This window comes from Symphalangus syndactylus, chromosome 17 (genome assembly GCF_028878055.3).
Source record: "Symphalangus syndactylus isolate Jambi chromosome 17, NHGRI_mSymSyn1-v2.1_pri, whole genome shotgun sequence".
Classification (NCBI taxonomy): domain Eukaryota; kingdom Metazoa; phylum Chordata; class Mammalia; order Primates; family Hylobatidae; genus Symphalangus; species Symphalangus syndactylus.
The window spans coordinates 51,726,192-51,745,805 of NC_072439.2; the positions used below are offsets into that span (position 1 = coordinate 51,726,192).

Sequence of the window (19,614 nt, forward strand, 5' to 3'; positions counted from 1 at the left end):
CCTGCCCCTGACATGTGGGGATTATGTGTATTATAATTCAAGATGAGATTTTGGGTGGAGACACAGCCAAACCATATCACAGATCTTGTCATCTGTGAATAGGTGTAGTTTTACTTCTTTCTTTCCAACATGGATTTATTTCATTTTCTTGTGTAACTGCTTATAGAACTTACAGTACAATATTGAGTAACAGTGGTGAAAGTGGCCATTCTACTTTCTTTCTGATTTTAAGGCAAAAACTTGCAGTCCTTCACCAGTATTTTAGCTGTGAGTTGTTGTTGTTGTTTTTAATAAATGCCCTTTATCAAGTTGATGAGTCCCCTACTATATAGGTTCATTTTTTTGACATGTTGAAATCTACTTGTTCCAGCATTGTTTGTTGAAAAGACTGTCCTTTCTCCCTTGAATCACCTTTGCTCCACTGTTAGAGAGCAGTTGACTATATTTGTGTGAGTCTTTTTCTGGAATCTCTATTCTGTCCCATTTATCTATTTATTCTTTCACCAGTACCACACCGCCTTGATTACTGTACTTTTGTTTTGTTTTGTAATGGAGTCTTGCTCTGTCACCCAGGCTGGAGTGCAGTGGCGCAATCTCGGCTCACTGCAATCTCCGCCTCCCAGGTTCAAGCAGTTCTTCTGCCTCAGCCTCCCATGTAGCTGGGAATACAAGCATGTGCCACCCTGCCTGGCTAATTTTTTTGTATTTTTAGTAGAGACGGGGTTTCACCATGTTGGCTAGGCTGGTCTTGAACTCCTGACCTCAAGTGATCCACCTGCCTTGGCCTCCAAAGTTCAGGGATTACAGGCGTGAGCCACCATGCCAGCTGATTACTTTATAGTAAGTCTTAACATTGGGTAGTGTCAGTTCATTGACTTTGTTACTTCAGTATGGTGTTGGCTGTTTTGGTTTTTTGCCTTTCCATGTATACTTGTGAACTAGTTTGTTGGTATCCAAAAAAATAAATTGCTGAGATTTTGATTGGGATTGCATTGAATTTATAAATCAAGTTGGGCGTCCCACTTGGTCATGGTGTATAATTTTTTTATATACAGATATTCAGTTTTCTAATATTTTGCTTAGGATTTATCATCTATGTTCATGATAGTTACTACTCAGTAGTTTTCCTTTCTTGTGATGTCTTTGCCTAGTTGTGAGATTTGGATAATAACTGGCTTCACCGAATGAGTTATGATATACCCTCTGCTGTTTTCTGGAAGAAATTTTAAAGAATTCGGGTAATTTCTTTCCTGAGTGTTTGGTAGAATTCACCAATGAACCTATCTGGATATGGTGCCTGCTGTTTTGGAATGTTATTATTTATTGGTTCAGGTTCTTTAATAGACCTAGGCCTATTCAGATTGTACGTTTCTTTTTGTGTGACTTTAGGCAGATTGTGCCTTTCTGAGTAATTGGTACATTTCATCTGTTACCAGATTCGTAGGCATAGAATTATTTAGTATTCCTTTATTATTGTTTTTATATTCATAGGATTAATAGTGATGACCCCTTTTCTAAAATTTTTGATATTAATAATTTGTATCTTTTGTCTCTTTTTCTTGGTTCACCTAGCTAGATATCGATTTCATTTATCTTTTCAAAGAACAATATTTTGGTTTTGTTGGTTTTCTGTATTGATTTTCAGGTGTTTTTTTGGTTGTGTGTGTGTGTGTGTTTTTTTGTTTTGTTTTGTTTGTTTGTTTTTTTGGGACAAGGTCTCACTGTGTCATCCAGGCTGGAGTGCAGTGGCACAACCATGGCTGACTGCAGCCTTGACTTCCCAGGCTCAACCAACTCTTCCACCTCAGCCTTACAAGTAACTGGAACTACAGGTGTGCACCACCGTGACCGGCTAATTTTTTTATTTTTATTTTTTTAGAGACAGGGTCTCACTATGTTGCCAGGTCTGAACTCCTGGCCTCAAGTGATCCTCCCACTTTGGCCTCCCAAAGTGCTGGGATTACAGGCATGAGCCACCACACCCAGCCTGATTTTCTGCTTTTACTTGCATTGATTTGTTGAATTTTTATTTCTTTTTTTCTGCTACTTTGAATTTAATTTGCTCTGTTTCTAGTTTCCTAAAGGTAAAGCTTAGATTATTGATTTTAGCTCTTTCTTCTTTTCTAACATATATATATATTCAGTGCTATAAATTTCCCTGTACTGCTTTCATTGCATTTTATAATTTTTTATTGATATATAATAGTTATACATATTTATGGGGTACATGTTATATTTTGATACATGCATACAATATGTAATGATCAAATCAGGATAATTGGGATATTCATCACCCCAAGCAATGATCATTTTTGTGTGTGTGTGTTGGGAATAATTCAAAGCTTCTCATCTAGCTATTTGAAATATATAACTTTATTGTTAACTATAGTTGCCTTACCATACTATCAAAAACTAGAACTTATTCCTTCTGATTGTTTTTGTACCCAGTAGCCAGCCTCCCTTCACTGCTCCCTTCCACCCTTCCCAGCGTCTGGTAACCACTGGTTTGCTCTCTACCTCCATGAGATCAGTTTTCTTAGTTCCCACATACAAGTGAGAACACGGGATATTTGTCTTTCTGGGCTTGGCTTATGTCACTTAGCATCATGTCCTCTAGCCATCCATGTTGCTGCAAATAACAGGGTTTTTATTTTTATTTTTTTTTTTTATTATTATACTTTAGGTTTTAGGGTACATGTGCACAATGTGCAGGTTGTAAGTTACATATGTATCCATGTGCCATGTTGTTTTGCTGCACCCATTAACTCGTCATTTAGCATTAGGTATATCTCCTAATGCTGTCCCTCCCCCCTCCCCCCACCCCACAACAGTCCCCGGAGTGTGATGTTCCCCTTCCTGTGTCCATGAGTTCTCATTGTTCAATTCCCACCTATGAGTGAGAACATGTGGTGTTTGGTTTTTTGTCCTTGCGATAGTTTACTGAGAATGATGTTTTCCAGTTTCATCCATGTCCCTACAAAGGACATGAACTCATCATTTTTTATGGCTGCATAGTATTCCATGGTGTATATGTGCCACATTTTCTTAATCCAGTCTATCGTTGTTGGACATTTGGGTTGGTTCCAAGTCTTTGCTATTGTGAATAGTGCCGCAATAAACATGCGTGTGCATGTGTCTTTATAGCAGCATGATTTATAGTCCTTTGGGTATATACCCAGTAATGGGATGGCTGGGTCAAATGGTATTTCTAGTTCTAGATCCCTGAGGAATCACCACACTGACTTCCACAATGGTTGAACTAGTTTACAGTCCCACCAACAGTGTAAAAGTGTTCCTATTTCTCCACATCCTCTCCAGCACCTGTTGTTTCCTGACTTTTTAATGATGGCCGTTCTAACTGGTGTGAGATGGTATCTCACTGTGGCTTTGATTTGCATTTCTCTGATGGCCAGTGATGATGAGCATTTTTTCATGTGTTTTTTGGCTGCATAAATGTCTTCTTTTGAGAAGTGTCTGTTCATGTCCTTTGCCCACTTTTTGATGGGGTTGTTTGTTTTTTTCTTGTAAATTTGTTTGAGTTCATTGTAGATTCTGGATATTAGCCCTTTGTCAGATGAGTAGGTTGCAAAAATTTTCTCCCATTCTGTAGGTTGCCTGTTCACTCTGATGGTAGTTTCTTTTGCTGTGCAGAAGCTCTTTAGTTTAATTAGATCCCATTTGTCAATTTTGGCTTTTGTTGCCATTGCTTTTGGTGTTTTAGACATGAAGTCCTTGCCCACGCCTATGTCCTGAATGGTATTGCCTAGGTTTTCTTGTAGGATTTTAATGGTTTTAGGCCTAACATTTAAGTCTTTAATCCACCTTGAATTAATTTTTGTATAAGGTGTAAGGAAGGGATCCAGTTTCAGCTTTCTACATATGGCTAGCCAGTTTTCCCAACACCATTTATTAAATAGGGAATCCTTTCCCCATGTCTTGTTTTTGTCAGGTTTGTCAAAGATCAGATAGTTGTAGATATGTGGCATCATTTCTGAGGGCTCTGTTCTGTTCCATTGATCTATGTCTCTGTTGTGGTACCAGTACCATGCTGTTTTGGTTACTGTAGCCTTGTAGTATAGTTTGAAGTCAGGTAGCGTGATGCCTCCAGCTTTGTTCTTTTGGCTTAGGATTGACTTGGCGATGTGGGCTCTTTTTGGTTCCATATGAACTTTAGTTTTTTCCAATTCTGTGAAGAAAGTCATTGGTAGCTTGATGGGGATGGCATTGAATCTATAAATTATCTTGGGCAGTATGGCCATTTTCATGATATTGATTCTTCCAACCCATGAGCATGGAATGTTCTTCCATTTGTTTGTATCCTCTTTTATTTCATTGAGCAGTGGTTTGTAGTTCTCCTTGAAGAGGTCCTTCACATCCCTCGTAAGTTGGATTCCTAGGTATTTTATTCTCTTTGAAGCAATTGTGAATGGGAGTTGACTCATGATTTGGCTCTCTGTTTGTCTGTGATTGGTGTACAAGAATGCTTGTGATTTTTGTACATTGATTTTGTATCCTGAGACTTTGCTGAAGTTGCTAATCAGCTTAAGGAGATTTTGGGCTGAGACGATGGGGTTTTCTAGATATACAATCATGTCATCTGCAAACAGGGACAATTTGACTTCCTCTTTTCCTAATTGAATACCCTTTATTTCCTTCTCCTGCCTGATTGCCCTGGCCAGAACTTCCAGCACTATGTTGACTAGGAGTGGTGAGAGAGGGCATCCCTGTCTTGTGCCAGTTTTCAAAGGGAATGCTTCCAGTTTTTGCCCATTCAGTATGATATTGGCTGTGGGTTTGTCATAGATAGCTCTTATTCTTTTGAGATACGTCCCATCAATACCTAATTTATTGAGAGTTTTTAGCATGAAGGGTTGTTGAATTTTGTCAAAGGCCTTTTCTGCATCTATTGAGATAATCATGTGGTTTTTGTCTTTGGTTCTGTTTATATGTTGGATTACATTTATTGATTTGCGTATGTTGAACCAGCCTTGCATCCCAGGGATGAAGCCCACTTGATCATGGTGTATAAGCTTTTTGATGTGCTGCTGGATTCGGTTTGCCAGTATTTTACTGAGGATTTTTGCATCAATGTTCATCAAGGATATTGGTCTGAAATTCTCTTTTTTGGTTATGTCTCTGCCAGGCTTTGGTATCAGGACGATGCTGGCTTCATAAAATGTGTTAGGGAGGATTCCCTCTTTTTCTATCGATTGGAATAGTTTCAGAAGGAATGGTACCAGTTCCTCCTTGTACCTCTGGTAGAATTCGGCTGTGAATCCATCAGGTCCTGGACTCTTTTTGGTTGGTAAGCTATTGATTATTGCCACAATTTCAGAACCTGTTATTGGTCTATTCAGAGATTCAACTTCTTCCTGGTTTAGTCTTGGGAGGGTGTATTTGTCGAGGAATTTATCCATTTCTTCTAGATTTTCTAGTTTATTTGCATAGAGGTGTTTGTAGTATTCTCTGATTGTAGATTGTATTTCTGTGGGATCGGTGGTGATATCCCCTTTTTCATTTTTTATTGCATCTATTTGATTCTTCTCTCTTTTCTTCTTTATTAGTCTTGCTAGCGGTCTATCAATTTTGTTGATCTTTTCAAAAAACCAGCTCCTGGATTCATTAATTTTTTGAAGGGTTTTTTGTGTCTCTATTTCCTTCAGTTCTGCTCTGATTTTAGTTATTTCTAGCCTTCTGCTAGCTTTTGAATGTGTTTACTCTTGCTTTTCTAGTTCTTTTAATTGTGATGTTAGGGTGTCAATTTTGGATCTTTCCTGCTTTCTCTTGTGGGCATTTAGTGCTATAAATTTCCCTCTACACACTGCTTTGAATGTGTCCCAGAGATTCTGGTATGTTGTGTCTTTGTTCTTGTTGGTTTCAAAGAACATCTTTATTTCTGCCTTCATTTCATTATGTACCCAATAGTCATTCAGGAGCAGGTTGTTCAGTTTCCATGTAGTTGAGCGGTTTTGAGTGAGTTTCTTAATCCTGAGTTCTAGTTTGATTGCACTGTGGTCTGAGAGACAGTTTGTTATAATTTCTGTTCTTTTACATTTGCTGAGGAGAGCTTTACTTCCAACTATGTGGTCAATTTTGGAATAGGTGTGGTGTGGTGCTGAAAAAAATGTATATTCTGTTGATTTGGGGTGGAGAGTTCTGTAGATGTCTATTAGGTCCACTTGGTGCAGAGCTGAGTTCAATTCCTGGATATCCTTGTTAACTTTCTGTCTCGTTGATCTGTGTAATGTTGACAGTGGGGTGTTAAAATCTCCCATTATTATTGTGTGGGACTTTAAGTCCCTTTGTAGGTCACTGAGGACTTGCTTTATGAATCTGGGTGCTCCTGTGTTGGGTGCATATATATTTAGGATAGTTAGCTCTTCTTGTTGAATTGATCCCTTTACCATTATGTAAGGGCCTTCTTTGTCTCTTTTGATCTTTGTTGGTTTAAAGTCTATTTTATCAGAGACTAGGATTGCAACCCCTGCCTTTTTTTGTTTTCCATTTGCTTGATAGATCTTCCTCCATCCCTTTATTTTGAGTCTATGTGTGTCTCTGCACGTGAGATGGGTTTCCTGAATACAGCACACTGATGGGTCCTGACTCCTTATCCAGTTTGCCAGTCTGTGTCTTTTAATTGGAGCATTTAGCCCATTTGCATTTAAAGTTAATATTGTTATGTGTGAATCTGATCCTGTCATTATGATGTTAGTTGGTTATTTTGCTCATTAGTTGATGCAGTTTCTTCCTAGCCTTGATGGTCTTTACAATTTGGCATGTTTTTGCAGTGGCTGGTACCGGTTGTTCCTTTCCATGTTTAGTGCTTCCTTCAGGAGCTCTTTTAGGGCAGGCCTGGTGGTGACAAAATCACTCAGCATTTGCTTGTCTGTAAAGTATTTTATTTCTCCTTCACTTACGAAGCTTAGTTTGGCTGGATATGAAATTCTGGGTTGAAAATTCTTTTCTTTAAGAATGTTGAATATCGGCCCCCACTCTCTTCTGGCTTGTAGAGTTTTCTGCCGAGAGATCAGCTGTTATTCTGATGGGCTTCCCTTTGTGGGTAACCCAACCTTTCTCTCTGGCTGCCCTTAACATTTTTTCCTTCATTTCAACTTTGGTGAATCTGACAATTATGTGTCTTGGAGTTGCTCTTCTCGAGGAGTATCTTTGTGGTGTTCTCTGTATTTCCTGAATCTGAATGTTGGCCTGCCTTGCTAGATTGGGGAAGTTCTCCTGGATAATATCTTGCAGAGTGTTTTCCAACTTGGTTCCATTTTCCCCATCATTTTCAGGTACACCAATCAGACGTAGGTTTGGTCTTTTCACATAGTCCCAAATTTCTTGGAGGCTTTGTTCATTTCTTTTTATTCTTTTTTCTCTAAACTTCCCTTCCCGCTTCATTTCATTCATTTCATCTTCCGTCCGCGATACCCTTTCTTCCAGTTGATCGCATCTGCTACCAAGGCTTCTGCAATCTTCGCGTAGTTGTCGATACTTGGCTTTCAGCTCCGTCAGCTCCTTTAAGCCCTTCTCCCCATTGGTTATTCTAGTTCTCCATTCATCTAATTTTTTTTTCAAAGTTTTTAACTTCTTTACTATTGTTTTGAATTTCCTCCCGTAGCTCGGAGTAGTTTGATCGTCTGAAGCCTTCTTCTCTCAACTCGTCAAAGTCATCCTCCATCTGGCTTTGTTCCATTGCTGGTGAGGAACTGCGTTCCTTTGGAGGAGGAGAGGTTCTCTGCTTTTTAGAGTTTCCAGTTTTTCTGCTCTGTTTTTTCCCCATCTTTGTGGTTTTATCTACTTTTGGTCTTTGATGATGGTGATGTACAGATGGGTTTTTGGTGTGGATGTCCTTTCTGTTTGTTAGTTTTCCTTCTACCAGACAGGACCCTCAGCTGCAGGTCTGTTGGAGTTTACTAGAGGTCCACTCCAGACCCTGTTTGGCTGGGTGTCAGCAGTGGTGGCTGCAGAACAGCGGATTTTCGTGAGACCACAAATTCAGCTGTCTGATAGTTCCTCTGGAAGTTTTGTCTCAGAGGAGTACCTGGCCGAGTGAGGTGTCAGTCTTTTCCTACTGGGGGGTGCCTCCCAGTTAGGCTGCTCGGGGGTCAGGGACCCACTTTAGGAGGCAGTCTGTCCATTCTCAGATCTCCAGCTGTGTGCTGGGAGAACCACTACTCTCTTCAAAGCTGTCAGTCAGACAGGGACATTTAAGTCTGCAGAGGTTCCTGCTGAGTTTTTGTTTGTCTGTACCCTGCCCCCAGAGGTGGAGCCTACAGAGGCAGGCAGGCCTCCTTGAGCTGTGGTGGCTTCCTGGCTGCTTTGTTTACCTAAGCAAGCCTGGGCAATGGCGGGTGCCCCTCCCCCAGCCTCGCTGCCGCCTTGCAGTTTGATCTCAGACTGCTGTGCTAGCAATCAGTGAGACTCCGTGGGCATAGGACCCTCCAAGCCAGGTGCGGGACACAATCTCCTAGTGTGCCATTTTCCAGGCCTGTTGGAAAAGCGCAGTATTAGGGTGGGACTGACCTGATTTTCCAGGTGTGGTGTGTTACCCCTTTCTTTGACTAGGAAAGGGAACTCCCTGACCCCTTGCGCTTCCCGAGTGAGGCAATGCCTTGCCCTGCTTTGGCTCGTGCACAGTGCACTTCACCGACTGTCCTGCACCCACTGTTTGGCACTCCCTAGTGAGATGAAACCAGTACCTCAAACAGAAATGCAGAAATCACCCCTCTTCTGTGTCGTTCAGGCTGGGAGCTGTAGACTGGAGCTGTTCCTATTTGGCCATCTTGGCTCCACCCCCCAACAGGGTTTTATTTTTTTATGGCTGAATAGTATTCCATTGTGTATATATACCACATTTTCTTTATCCAGTCATCCATTGATAGACACTTAGGTTGATTCCATATCTTGGCTATTGTGAATAGTGCTGCAGTAAACATGAGAGTGCAGATATCTCTTCAATATACTGATTTTCCTTTCTTTTGGACACATATCCAGCAATGGGATTGCTGGATCATATGGTGGTTTCATTTTTACTTTTTTGAGGAACCTCAGTACTGTTTTCCTTAGTAGCCATACTAATTTATATTCCCACCAGCAGTGTACGAGTGGTCCCCTTTCTCCCACCACATCACATGTTCCTCTTGCGTCATACAATACAATCATCTCTTCCCAGTAGTATCCAAAATCTTAACTCATTCCAGCATCAACTCAAAAATCCTAAGTCTAAAGTCTTATCTGAGACTCAAGACACATTTCTTTCCACTTATTAGACCATAAACTCAAAAACAAATTCTTAACTTCCAAGGTACAATAGTGGTGCAGGTATTAGATAAAGATTCCCATTCCAAAAGGGAGGAATTGGCCAAAAGAAAGGGAAATAGGCCCCACACAAGTCTGAAACCTAGCAGGGCAGACATTAAACTTTAAAGCTCCAACATAATCTTTGACTCTGTGTCCCGCATCCAAGGCACACTGGTGCAAGGGGTGGGCTCCCAAGGCCTTGGGAAGCTCCATCCCTGTGGCTCTCACAGGTTGGAGTCTGGTGTCTGTGCCTTTTCAATGCTGAGGGTGCAAGCTGCTGGTGGCTCTACCCTTCTTGGGTCTGGAGGGTAGCAGTCCTGTTCCCATAGCTTCACTAGACTGCCCTGGTAGGGAGTCTGTGTTGGGGATCCAACCTCACCTTTTCCCTCAATACTGCACTAGCAGAGTTTCTGTGTGGGGGCTATGTCCTGTGACAGACTTCTGCCTGGGACCCAGGCTTTCTAATACATCCTCTGAAATCTAAGTTGGAACCTGGGAAGCCTTCTTTCCTTTTGAATGCTGCACACCTACAGCCTTAATACCACCAAGGATTACAGCTTGTGCTCTCCAGAGCAGTGCCCCAAACTGTACCAGGGGCCTTTTGAGCTGAAGGCTGGAGCTGGAGCAGCCAGGATGCAGGGAGCAGCCTCTTAAGATGGTGCAGGGCAGTGGCTCCCCAGGCCTGACCCACTAAACCATTCTTTCCTCCTAGGCCTCTGGGCTTGTGATGGGAGGGGCTGCCTTTTGAGGCTTTTTTTAAAAATTGTATTGGATATTAGCACTTGGCTCTCTTTTAGTAATGCTAATCTATCTAGCAAGTGGTTGGTTCACAGCCCACTTGTATTCTTTTGAATGCTGCACACTTACAGCCTTAATGCGACATGGAAGCCACCAAGGATTACAGCTTGCGCTCTCCAGAGTAACTATTGTAAATGAGATTACTTTCTTGATTTTTCAGATTGTTTGCCGTTGGCATATACAAATGATACTGATTTTTGTATGTTGATTTTATATCTTGCAACTGTACTGAATTTGCTATTAGTTCTAACAGTTTCTTTTCTTTTTTCTTTTCTTTTTTTTTTTTTTTGAGATGGAGTCTAGCTTTGTTACCCAGGCTGGAGTGCAGTGGTGTGATCTCGGCTCACTGCAACCTCTGCCTGCCAGGTTCAAGCAATTCTCCTGCCTCAGCCTCCCAAGTAGCTGAGACTACAGGTACCCTTGACCATGCCTGGCTAATTTTTGTATTTTTAGTAGAGACGGGATTTCACCATGTTGGCCAGGCTGGTCTCAAACTCCTGACCTCAAGTGATCCACCTGCCTCAGCCTCCCAAAGTGTTAGGATTACAGGCGTGAGCCATTGTGCCCAGCCTCTAACAGTTTCTTGATGGAGTTTTCTTTGGTTTTTAAAATATACAATCATGTTGTCTGTGAACCAAGTTAATTTGACTTCTTCCTTTCCAGTTTGGTAGTTTTCAGCAGTGAAGCCATCAGTCCTGGGCTTTTCTTTGATAGGAGACTTTTAATTACTGTTTCAGTTTCATTACTTGCTATTGGTCTGTTCAGGCTTTCTCTTTCTTTATGGTTCAGTCTTGATAGGTGTTACATGTTTATGAATTTGCCCATTTTTTTCTAGGTTATCTAATTTGTTGGATATAATTATTCATAAAATCTCTAATGATCATTATATTTCTAGGGTATTGATTATAATTTTTTTCATTTATACTTTGAGTGTTTTCTCTTTTTTTGTTAGTCTAGCAAAAGGTATGTGGACTTTATCTTTTCAAAAAACAATTTTTTCTTTCAGTTATCTTTTGTATTTTTTCAGTCTGAATTTTTTTCTGCTCTGATCTGTATTATTTCTTTCTACTAATTTTAGATTTTGTTTATTCTTGTTTTTCTAGTTTCTTGAGGTGGATTGTTCAGTTGTTTATATGAAGTTTTTCTCCTTTTCTGATGGAGGCTTATTGCTATGAACTTCCTACTTAGTATTGCTTTTGCTTGTCCCATAGATTTTGATATGCTGTGTTTCTGTTTTCATTTGCTCAAAAAAATTTTTAGATTTCCTTTTTAATTTCTTTATTGACCCATTTTTTATTCAGGAGCATGTTGTTTAATTTTCACATATTTATAGTTTTCAAAGTTCCTTTTTTTTTTTTTCTGAGGCAGTGTCTCACTCTTTGACCCAAGGCTGGAGTGCAATTGCACAATCTCAGCTCAGTGCAGTATCCACCTCCCAAGTAGCTGGGAGTACAGGCATGCACTACTACACCCAGCTAATTTTTTTGTAGAGATGAGGTTTTACCATGTTGCCCAAGGCTGGTCTCAAACTCCTGGACTCAAGTGATCTGCCTGCCTCAGCCTCCCAGATTGCTGGGATTACAGGCATGAGCCACCATACCTGGCCCAAAGTTCCTCTTTAAAAAAGAATAAAAATCTGGTTTTATTCTGCTGTGGTCAGAAAAGATACTTGATACGATTTTGACTTTTTTGAGTTTGCTGAGACTTATTTTTTCTCCTAATGTGATCTGGCCTGGGGAATGTTCCATGTGCTGATGAGAAGAATGTATATTTCACAGAGTTGGATGAAGTGTTCTGTAAATGTCAGTTATCATTACATAGTGATTTTTTTGTCTCTTTTTATAGTGTTTGTTGTTTATTTTATCTGATATAAATATAGCTATTCTTGCTCTTTTTTGTTTTCCAATTGCATGGAATATCTTTTTCCACCCCTTTACTTTCAGTCTTTGTGTCTTTATAGGTAAAGTGAGTTTCTTATCGGCAGCAGATAATTGGGTTCTGTTTTTCTATTCATTTAATCACTCTATGTCTTTTAATTAGAACATTTAGTTCATTTACATTGTTATTACTGATAGGTGAGAACTTTCTCCTGTCATTTTGTTGTTTGTTTTCTGGTTGTTTTGTAACTCCTCTTTTACTTTTCTTTCTTTCTCTTTCATCTTTCTTTATGATTGTGCAAATTTCTCTGGTAGTATGTTTTAATTCCTTGCTGTTTATTTTTAGTGTTACCTATTATAGGTGTTTTGCTTTGTGGTTACTATGAGGCTTACAAAAAACATAAGTTATTTTGAATATATGAGAACTCAATGTTGATCACAAAGAAAAAGACAAAAAACTTTACATCGTAATTTCATCCCCTGACACACATTTTGACCTCTTGTTGACACAATTTACATCTTTTTATATTGCCTGACTTTTAACAGATTGTTGTAGTTTTTATTTTGGTAGATTTAGTCTACATACTAGAGATAACCACAGTTACAGTATTAGAGTATTCTAAATTTGTCTGTATACTTTTACCAATGACTTTTATAACTTCAGATATTTTCTTGTTGCATGTTAGTGTCCTTTTGTTTCAGATTGAAGAACTACCTTTGACATTTTTTATAAGATGAATTCCTTCAGCTTTTGTTTGTCTTCAGAAGTCATTATCTCTCATTTATGGTTGAAGGATAGCTTTGCTGGGGACACTATTCTCAGTTGGCATTTTTTTTTTCCTTTAGCTTTTTAATATGTCATCCCACTCCATTCAGGCATGTATGGTTTCTACTAGATGTCCATTAACAGATGAATTAGAGCTCTTTATATGTTATGCTGCTTCTTTTTTTCCTGCTTTTATGCTCCTCTTTTTGTTTTTGACCTTTGAAAATTTGATTATTGTATGCCTTGGGATAGTCTTATTGGGGTTTAATCTATTTGATAATCTTTGACCTTCCTATGCCTGGATATTTATCTTTCTATAGATCTGGAAAGTTTTCTGTTATTATTTCTTTGAATAAGCTCTGTACCCCTTGCTCTTTCTTAACTCTGTCTTGAAGGCCAATGACTCTTAAATTTGCTCTTTTTAGGCTATTTTCTGGATCTTATATGTGTTCTTCCTTTTTATTCTCCTATGTCTCCTCTCTTTATGTATTTTCAAATTGTCTTTCAGCTCACTGATTCTTTCTTCCGCTTGATTAGTTCTGTCAAAACCCTCTTATGCATTTTCAATTCAGCCAATGTATTTCACAGTTCCAAGATTTCTATTTTTTTAATTTTTTAAATCTCTTTGTTCAGTTTTTCTGGTAAGTTTCTAAAGTGTTTTACTGTGCTATCTTGGAGTTCCCCAGGTTTCTCCAAAATTGCTATTTTGAATTCTTGATCAGAGAACTTACACACCTTCATCTCAGGTTGGTAGGGTGTCACTGGCTCCTTGCTTTGTAAATTTGGGAAGGTCAGGGTTCCCTGTTTGATGTTGTTTCTTACAGATGTACATTTATGTCTTCACATTGATTTGTTATTTATTCTAGTTTTTGCTATCTGCCTTTCTTGGTCTTTCGGGTGTGGTTTGTTGCATTCTTTTAGACTTAGATCACTGCCTTCTTTTCAGCACTAGATGGCACCCTAAGCCCAGGTTTGCCTGGCTTGCACAAAAGTTCAGTGCACTGACCATCTTGGGTTAGGGGATGTTCCAAAGGGGATTCCCTGGCTGGGGATGGTGGGGAAGGGAATTAGCTGGGAGTTTGTGTGCAGAGGTCCTGTGGAATGTGCCTCCTACTGCTGCTGATCCACTGTCCCTCTGATTTGGCATCTCCTTTGGCTGAGATGAAGAGCAGCCCCAAGTGTCCTTTGCTGGAGTTGCTAGCCCTACTTCCACGTTTGTCCATAGCTGTCTTCAGATTTTCTTCCAACAGGCACTAGCAATGTTTCCTGTGGGTTGAGGCAGGAACAGCTTTCCTGCATAGTAACCCTAGATGGTGGGGAAACTGGCTGTCTACCTTAGTCTCAGTTTCTCCAGGATAGGAACCCTGAGTCTTGGGAGACCTTTTTACCCAGTGCCTAATAACTTAAGGGAGGGGAATCATGGATGGAGAAGTCCATTCTCTCTTCCCATAATTTTTCACTTCTTTGTGACACCAAGGATTGTCACAGCCTCAGTTTTGAGTTCTGGAATATTGGTGGTGACAATGTTGTCACCGTATAGTTGTTTTTCATTTTCTGTACGGGAAAATCAACTCAGATTGCTTCTACTCTGCCATTTTGGTAACATCACTGCATTTTACAAGTTTTGATATGTTGTATTTTCATTTTCACTTAGCTCAAAATATTTTAAAATTTCTCTTGAGATTTCTTCTTTGACCTACTTGTTACTCAGAAGTGTGTTTTTTAATTTCCACATGTTTTGGGATTTTCCAGCTATCTGTATTTATATATTATTATATATTTCTAGTTTAACTCCATTGTGGTCTGCATGGTAATATTGTAAGACTTATTTTTAAAAAATAAAGTATACTTTCTGTCCCAGAATGTGGTCTCTCAGTGGATGAATGTTCCATGTGAGCTGGAAAGGAATGTATATTCTATTTCTTGTTGGATGATGAAGTAGTGTGTATGTCAATTAAATCCAGTTGACTGGTGCTGCTGTTGAGTTCAACTGTGTCCTTAACTCATTTTCTGCCTGCTGGATCTGTCCATTTCAGATAGAGGGGTGTTCATGTCTTCAACTATAATAGCAGATTCATCTCTTTCTCCTTGCAGTTCTATCAGTTTTTGCCTTATATATTTTGGCACTCTGTTATTAGGTACATATACATTAAATATTGTTTTATATATATAGATATATAATTTTTAAAAATTTTTGTTTATTTATTTTGAGACAGAGTCTCGCTCTGTTGCCTAGGCTGGAGTGCAGTGGTGCCATCTCAGCTCACTGCAGCCTCTGCCTCCCAGGTTCAAGCAATTCTCCTCCTTCAGCCTCCTGAGTAGCTGGGACTATAGGTGCAGACCACCACACCCGGCTAATTTTTGTATTTTTTAGTAGAGATGGGGTTTCACTATGTTGGGCCAGGCTGGTTTTGAACTCCTGACCTCAAGTGATCCACCAGCTCCAAAAGTGCTGGGATTACAGGCATGAGCCACCGTGCCTGGTCATATTGTTATTTATTTATTTTTTTTTGGAGAATTGATCCCTTTATTATTATGTAATGCCTCTCTATCTGTGATGATTTTTCTTGCACTGATGTCTGCTCTGTCTGAAAATATGCTTACTCCCACATTTTTTGGATTAGGGTTAGTATGATATTTTTGTCAATCTCTTTACTTTTAGTCTACGTGTCATTTTTTTTTTACTTTATTAAAATACTGAGTTTTATTTCACATGTGTATTTTTGCCTCCCCACCATCTCCATGTCTGACCACCACTACTACTATGTCCTATCATAACGTTCCATACATACTTAAAACCAAGCAAAGGGTGGAGTTCCATCTTTAAAAACTAAACTGGCATTTTGGACAACACATTCTTGGCAATAGGGCCTGGACAACATTTATCAAACACAGTAGGGAAAGTTCTCACTCTGCATTATAAAAAGGACAGCCAGATATCAACTGTTACAGAAATGAAATAAAATGGAAAATTTTTAACAAATTGTTTAAACTGTTTTCCTAAAGAGACTTCCTCTACTGCCAGAGATTTTGAATAACCTCCTGATCAGTCATCCGGAAGCATTCCTCACATAATTGATGAACTGCTTGCATTTTAATGTCTTCTACAGAGCTAGGTCCTTTTCGTGTTTTAGGAATCCTTTCCTGTTTTTTGAGAGATTCTTGTCCTTTTGATCTTGGTGTTGATGGTTTTCAGTCTTTTCCATTCTGATTTGACTTCTGTGCATTTTTGGCTGGAGTATCTCGTATAGATTTCCTCACTGGTGCTTTTTCTTCAGTTTCCTCGTCATCAAAATCATCATCATTGTCATTTTCATCATCATCTTCTGCATCAGCAGCAAGTTTTACTTTTTTCTGTGGAACCTTTCTACCACCTCCGGGGGCAGACCGCTTTCCAGATAAACTTAAGAGTTTCACATACTCCGCTTCTTCATCTTCTGACTCTGCATCTTCCTCCACAGCTAAGTGCTGTCCACTAATATGCACTGGCTCTGAAGAACACTTCAACCGTAAGATCACTGGGGGTGTTATTTCAAGGCCCCCAAGGGAAACCATTGGCTGTACAGACATTTTCAAAGTTGCCAGTGTTACTTTAATTGGACTGCCTTCATAATTCATTGCCTCTGCTTCAACAATATGCAATTTATCCTTTGCACCAGTCCCTGAACTGACCGTTCTTAAAGATAACTGGTGCTCATTTACATCATTATCCACCTTAAAGTGATAATCTTTGTTGGCCTTTTGTTGAAAGATAGTTCGGGGGCCTCAGGAGGCTCATGTCCATGTCCATCAAATCTTCCATGGGGTGGTGACACGCACTTAGGTGGGAGAGAAGGCGGATGGAGATAAACGACTGCTGCTCCAGGGAACAGCCATGCAGGATGGAATCACACCAGGGTATGAGTCTTCATATTTAAAGTGGGTTTCTCTTCAACAAAAATATAGCTGGTCTTATTTTTTTTTATCTGATCCACTCTGACAATCTGTCTTTTAATTAGCATATTTAGGACATAGATATTGAAAGTGATTATTAATATTGTTGGGTTAATATCTATTATATTTATCGTTGTTCTGTATTTGTTGCCCCGTTTCTGTTTTTCTCTTTCAATCTTTTTTCACCATCTGTGGTTTTAATTAAGCATTTCATAATGATTCCACTTTCCTTCTTAGCATATTAGTGTTATTTATGTGTGTGTATGTATTTTCTTTTTTAGTGGTTGCCCTAGAATTTGCATTGTACAGTTACAACTAATCCAATTTGACTTTCAAATAACACTATACTTCTTTGTGGGTAGTGCAAGTTCCTAATAATAACAAAATATTCCTAATTTCTACTCCATCCCTTATGTCATTGCTGTTATTCATTTCACTTATGTATGTTATACATTCATAGCATACATAATTGAATATATTATTGCTGTTATTATTTTGAACAAACTGCTATTTGTTTGTTCACAAGTAAAATCAAGTAAGAATAAGAAAAGTAGAAGTTTTTATTTTACTTTTACTTATTTCTTCTCCAGGACTTTTACTTTCTTTATGTAGATCTAAGATTCTGACCTATATCATTTTTCTTCTCTTTAAAGAATTTATTTTAATATTTCTCACAAGTCAGTTCTGTGGGCAAAAATTACCTCAACTTGTGTTTATGAAAGTTTTTATTTTTTCTTCACCTTTTTTTGCTTGCATTTTTTATTGTGGTTAAAAAAACACATAACAATAAATTTACAATCTTAACCATTTTTAAGTGTACAGTTCAATAGTGTTAAGTATATTTACATTATTGTGCAACCAATCTCTAGAATTTTTTCATCTTATCACACCAAGACTCTGTACCCACTAAACACTAATAATTCCCTCTTTCTCTTCTCTCCAGCCCTTGCTAACCACATTTCTGCTGTTTCTTTTCTACAATTTGACTACTTTAGATACTTCATATGAGTGGACTGATACAGTATTTGTCCCTTTGCAACTGGCATATTTTGCTTAGCATAATGCCCTCATGGTTCACCTATGTTGTGGCATGTGACAGAATATTCTTTTATTTTTAAAGATTTCATAATACTACATTTTATGTATATACCATTTTTCCTTTTCCATTCGTTGTCAATAGACATTTGGATTGTTTCCACTCTACGCCTTGTCTATTATAAATAATGCTTCCATGAACATGGGTGAAAATTTATCTTTAAGATCCTGCTTTGAATTCTTTTTGGATATATATCCAGAAGTGGGATTGCTGAATCATATTCTAATTGTCTTTTTGATTTTAGAAGTATCTCCTTACTGCTTGCTCTCTGTACTACCTGCACCATTTTATATTCCCATCACCAGTGCACAAGGGCTCTCCACATGCTCAACACTTACATTCTGCTCTTTTGATAGTGGCCATTCTAGTGAGTATGAGTCGATGTCTTATTGTTTTGATTTGCATTTCCCTGATGATTAGTGATGATGAGCATCTTTTCAAGTATTTATTGGCTATTCATATATCTTCTTTGGAGAATTTTCTATCCAAGTCATTTTCTCATTTTTAAATTAGTTTTTTTTTTTTTTTTTTACTGTTGAGTTGTAGAAGTTCCTTATATAGTCTGGATATTAACCCCAAATCAGATACATGAGTTGCAGTTATTTTTGCCCAGTCCATAAGCTGCCCCTTCACTCTGTCGATCATGTCTGTTTATGCACAAAAGTTTCTCGTAGTCCCATTTGTCTATTTTTTTCTTTTGTTGCCCGAGCTTATGGTGTCACTTCCAAGACATAATTCTCAAATCCAATATCCAGAAGTTTTTCCCCTATACTTTTTTCTAGGAGTTTAATAGTTTTAGGCCTTACATTTAGGTCTTTAATCCCTTTTGAGTTAATTTTATGTAAGGTGTAAGTTAAGGTCCAGCTTAATATTTATTTATTTATTTATTTAAGCATGTGGATATCCCAGTTTTCCCACTACCATTTGTTAAGGAGACTGTCCTTTATTCACTGTGTCATCTTGGCATCCTTGTCAAAAATCATTTGGCCATATATACAGGTGTTTATTCCTAGGCTCTAAATTCTGTTCCATTGGCGTATATATCTATCTTTATTCTAGTACCATACCATCTTAATTACTGTTGCTGTGTAGAATGTTTTGAAATCAGTCTTCCAATTTTGTTCTTTTTCGAGATTGTTTTGGCTATTCATAGTCCCTTGAGAATTTTACGATGCTTTTGTCTGTTTCTGCAAAAAATGTCATCGGTATTTTGATAAGAATTACATTGAATCTGTAGATCACTGTGGGTAGCATGGACAGTTTGACAATGTTAAGTCTTTCAATCTATGAGCCTGGAATACCTTTCCATTTATTTCTATCTTCTTTGATTTCTTGTGGCAGTGTTTAGTTTGTAGTGTAGAAACCTTTTAATAAGCTCAAGCTTATTCCAAAGTATTTTATCCTTTTTGTTGCTATAGTAAATGGAATTGTTTTCTTAATTACCTTTTTTTTTTTTTTTTACAGCTCCTTTGGTTGAGGGATAATTTCCTTTGTGAATTGATTGTTAGTGTATAGAAATGCAATTTTTGAATTTTGATTTTGCATCCTGTAACTTTGCTGAATTTGCTAATTTTAACAGTTTGTATGGAATATGTCATCTGTGAAGGGAATTAATGTTACTAATTTTCCAATCTGTATGTTTTCTATTTCATTTTCTTGTCTAATTGCTCTGGATAGACCTCCTAGTACTGTGTTGAATAGTAGTTGTGAGTGTGGGCATCCTTGCCTTATTCCTGCTCTTAGAGGGAAAGTTTCAGTCTTCTTTTGTTGACTATGATGTTAAATGTAGCCATCTCATATATGACTTTTATTATGCTGGGATAGTCTTTTTCTGTTCCTAG

The 19,614-nt window shown here is 38.4% G+C and overlaps 1 protein-coding gene and 1 pseudogene across 2 annotated transcripts in view; one reads left to right on the plus strand and one right to left on the minus strand.

Annotated features, from left to right (window-relative positions):
- RNF13 (ring finger protein 13) overlaps positions 1–19,614 on the plus strand; it is a 177,176-nt gene that overhangs the window by 138,101 nt on the left and 19,461 nt on the right. The window lies entirely within an intron of this gene.
- LOC129467046 (nucleophosmin-like) lies at positions 15,296–16,673 on the minus strand (annotated as a pseudogene).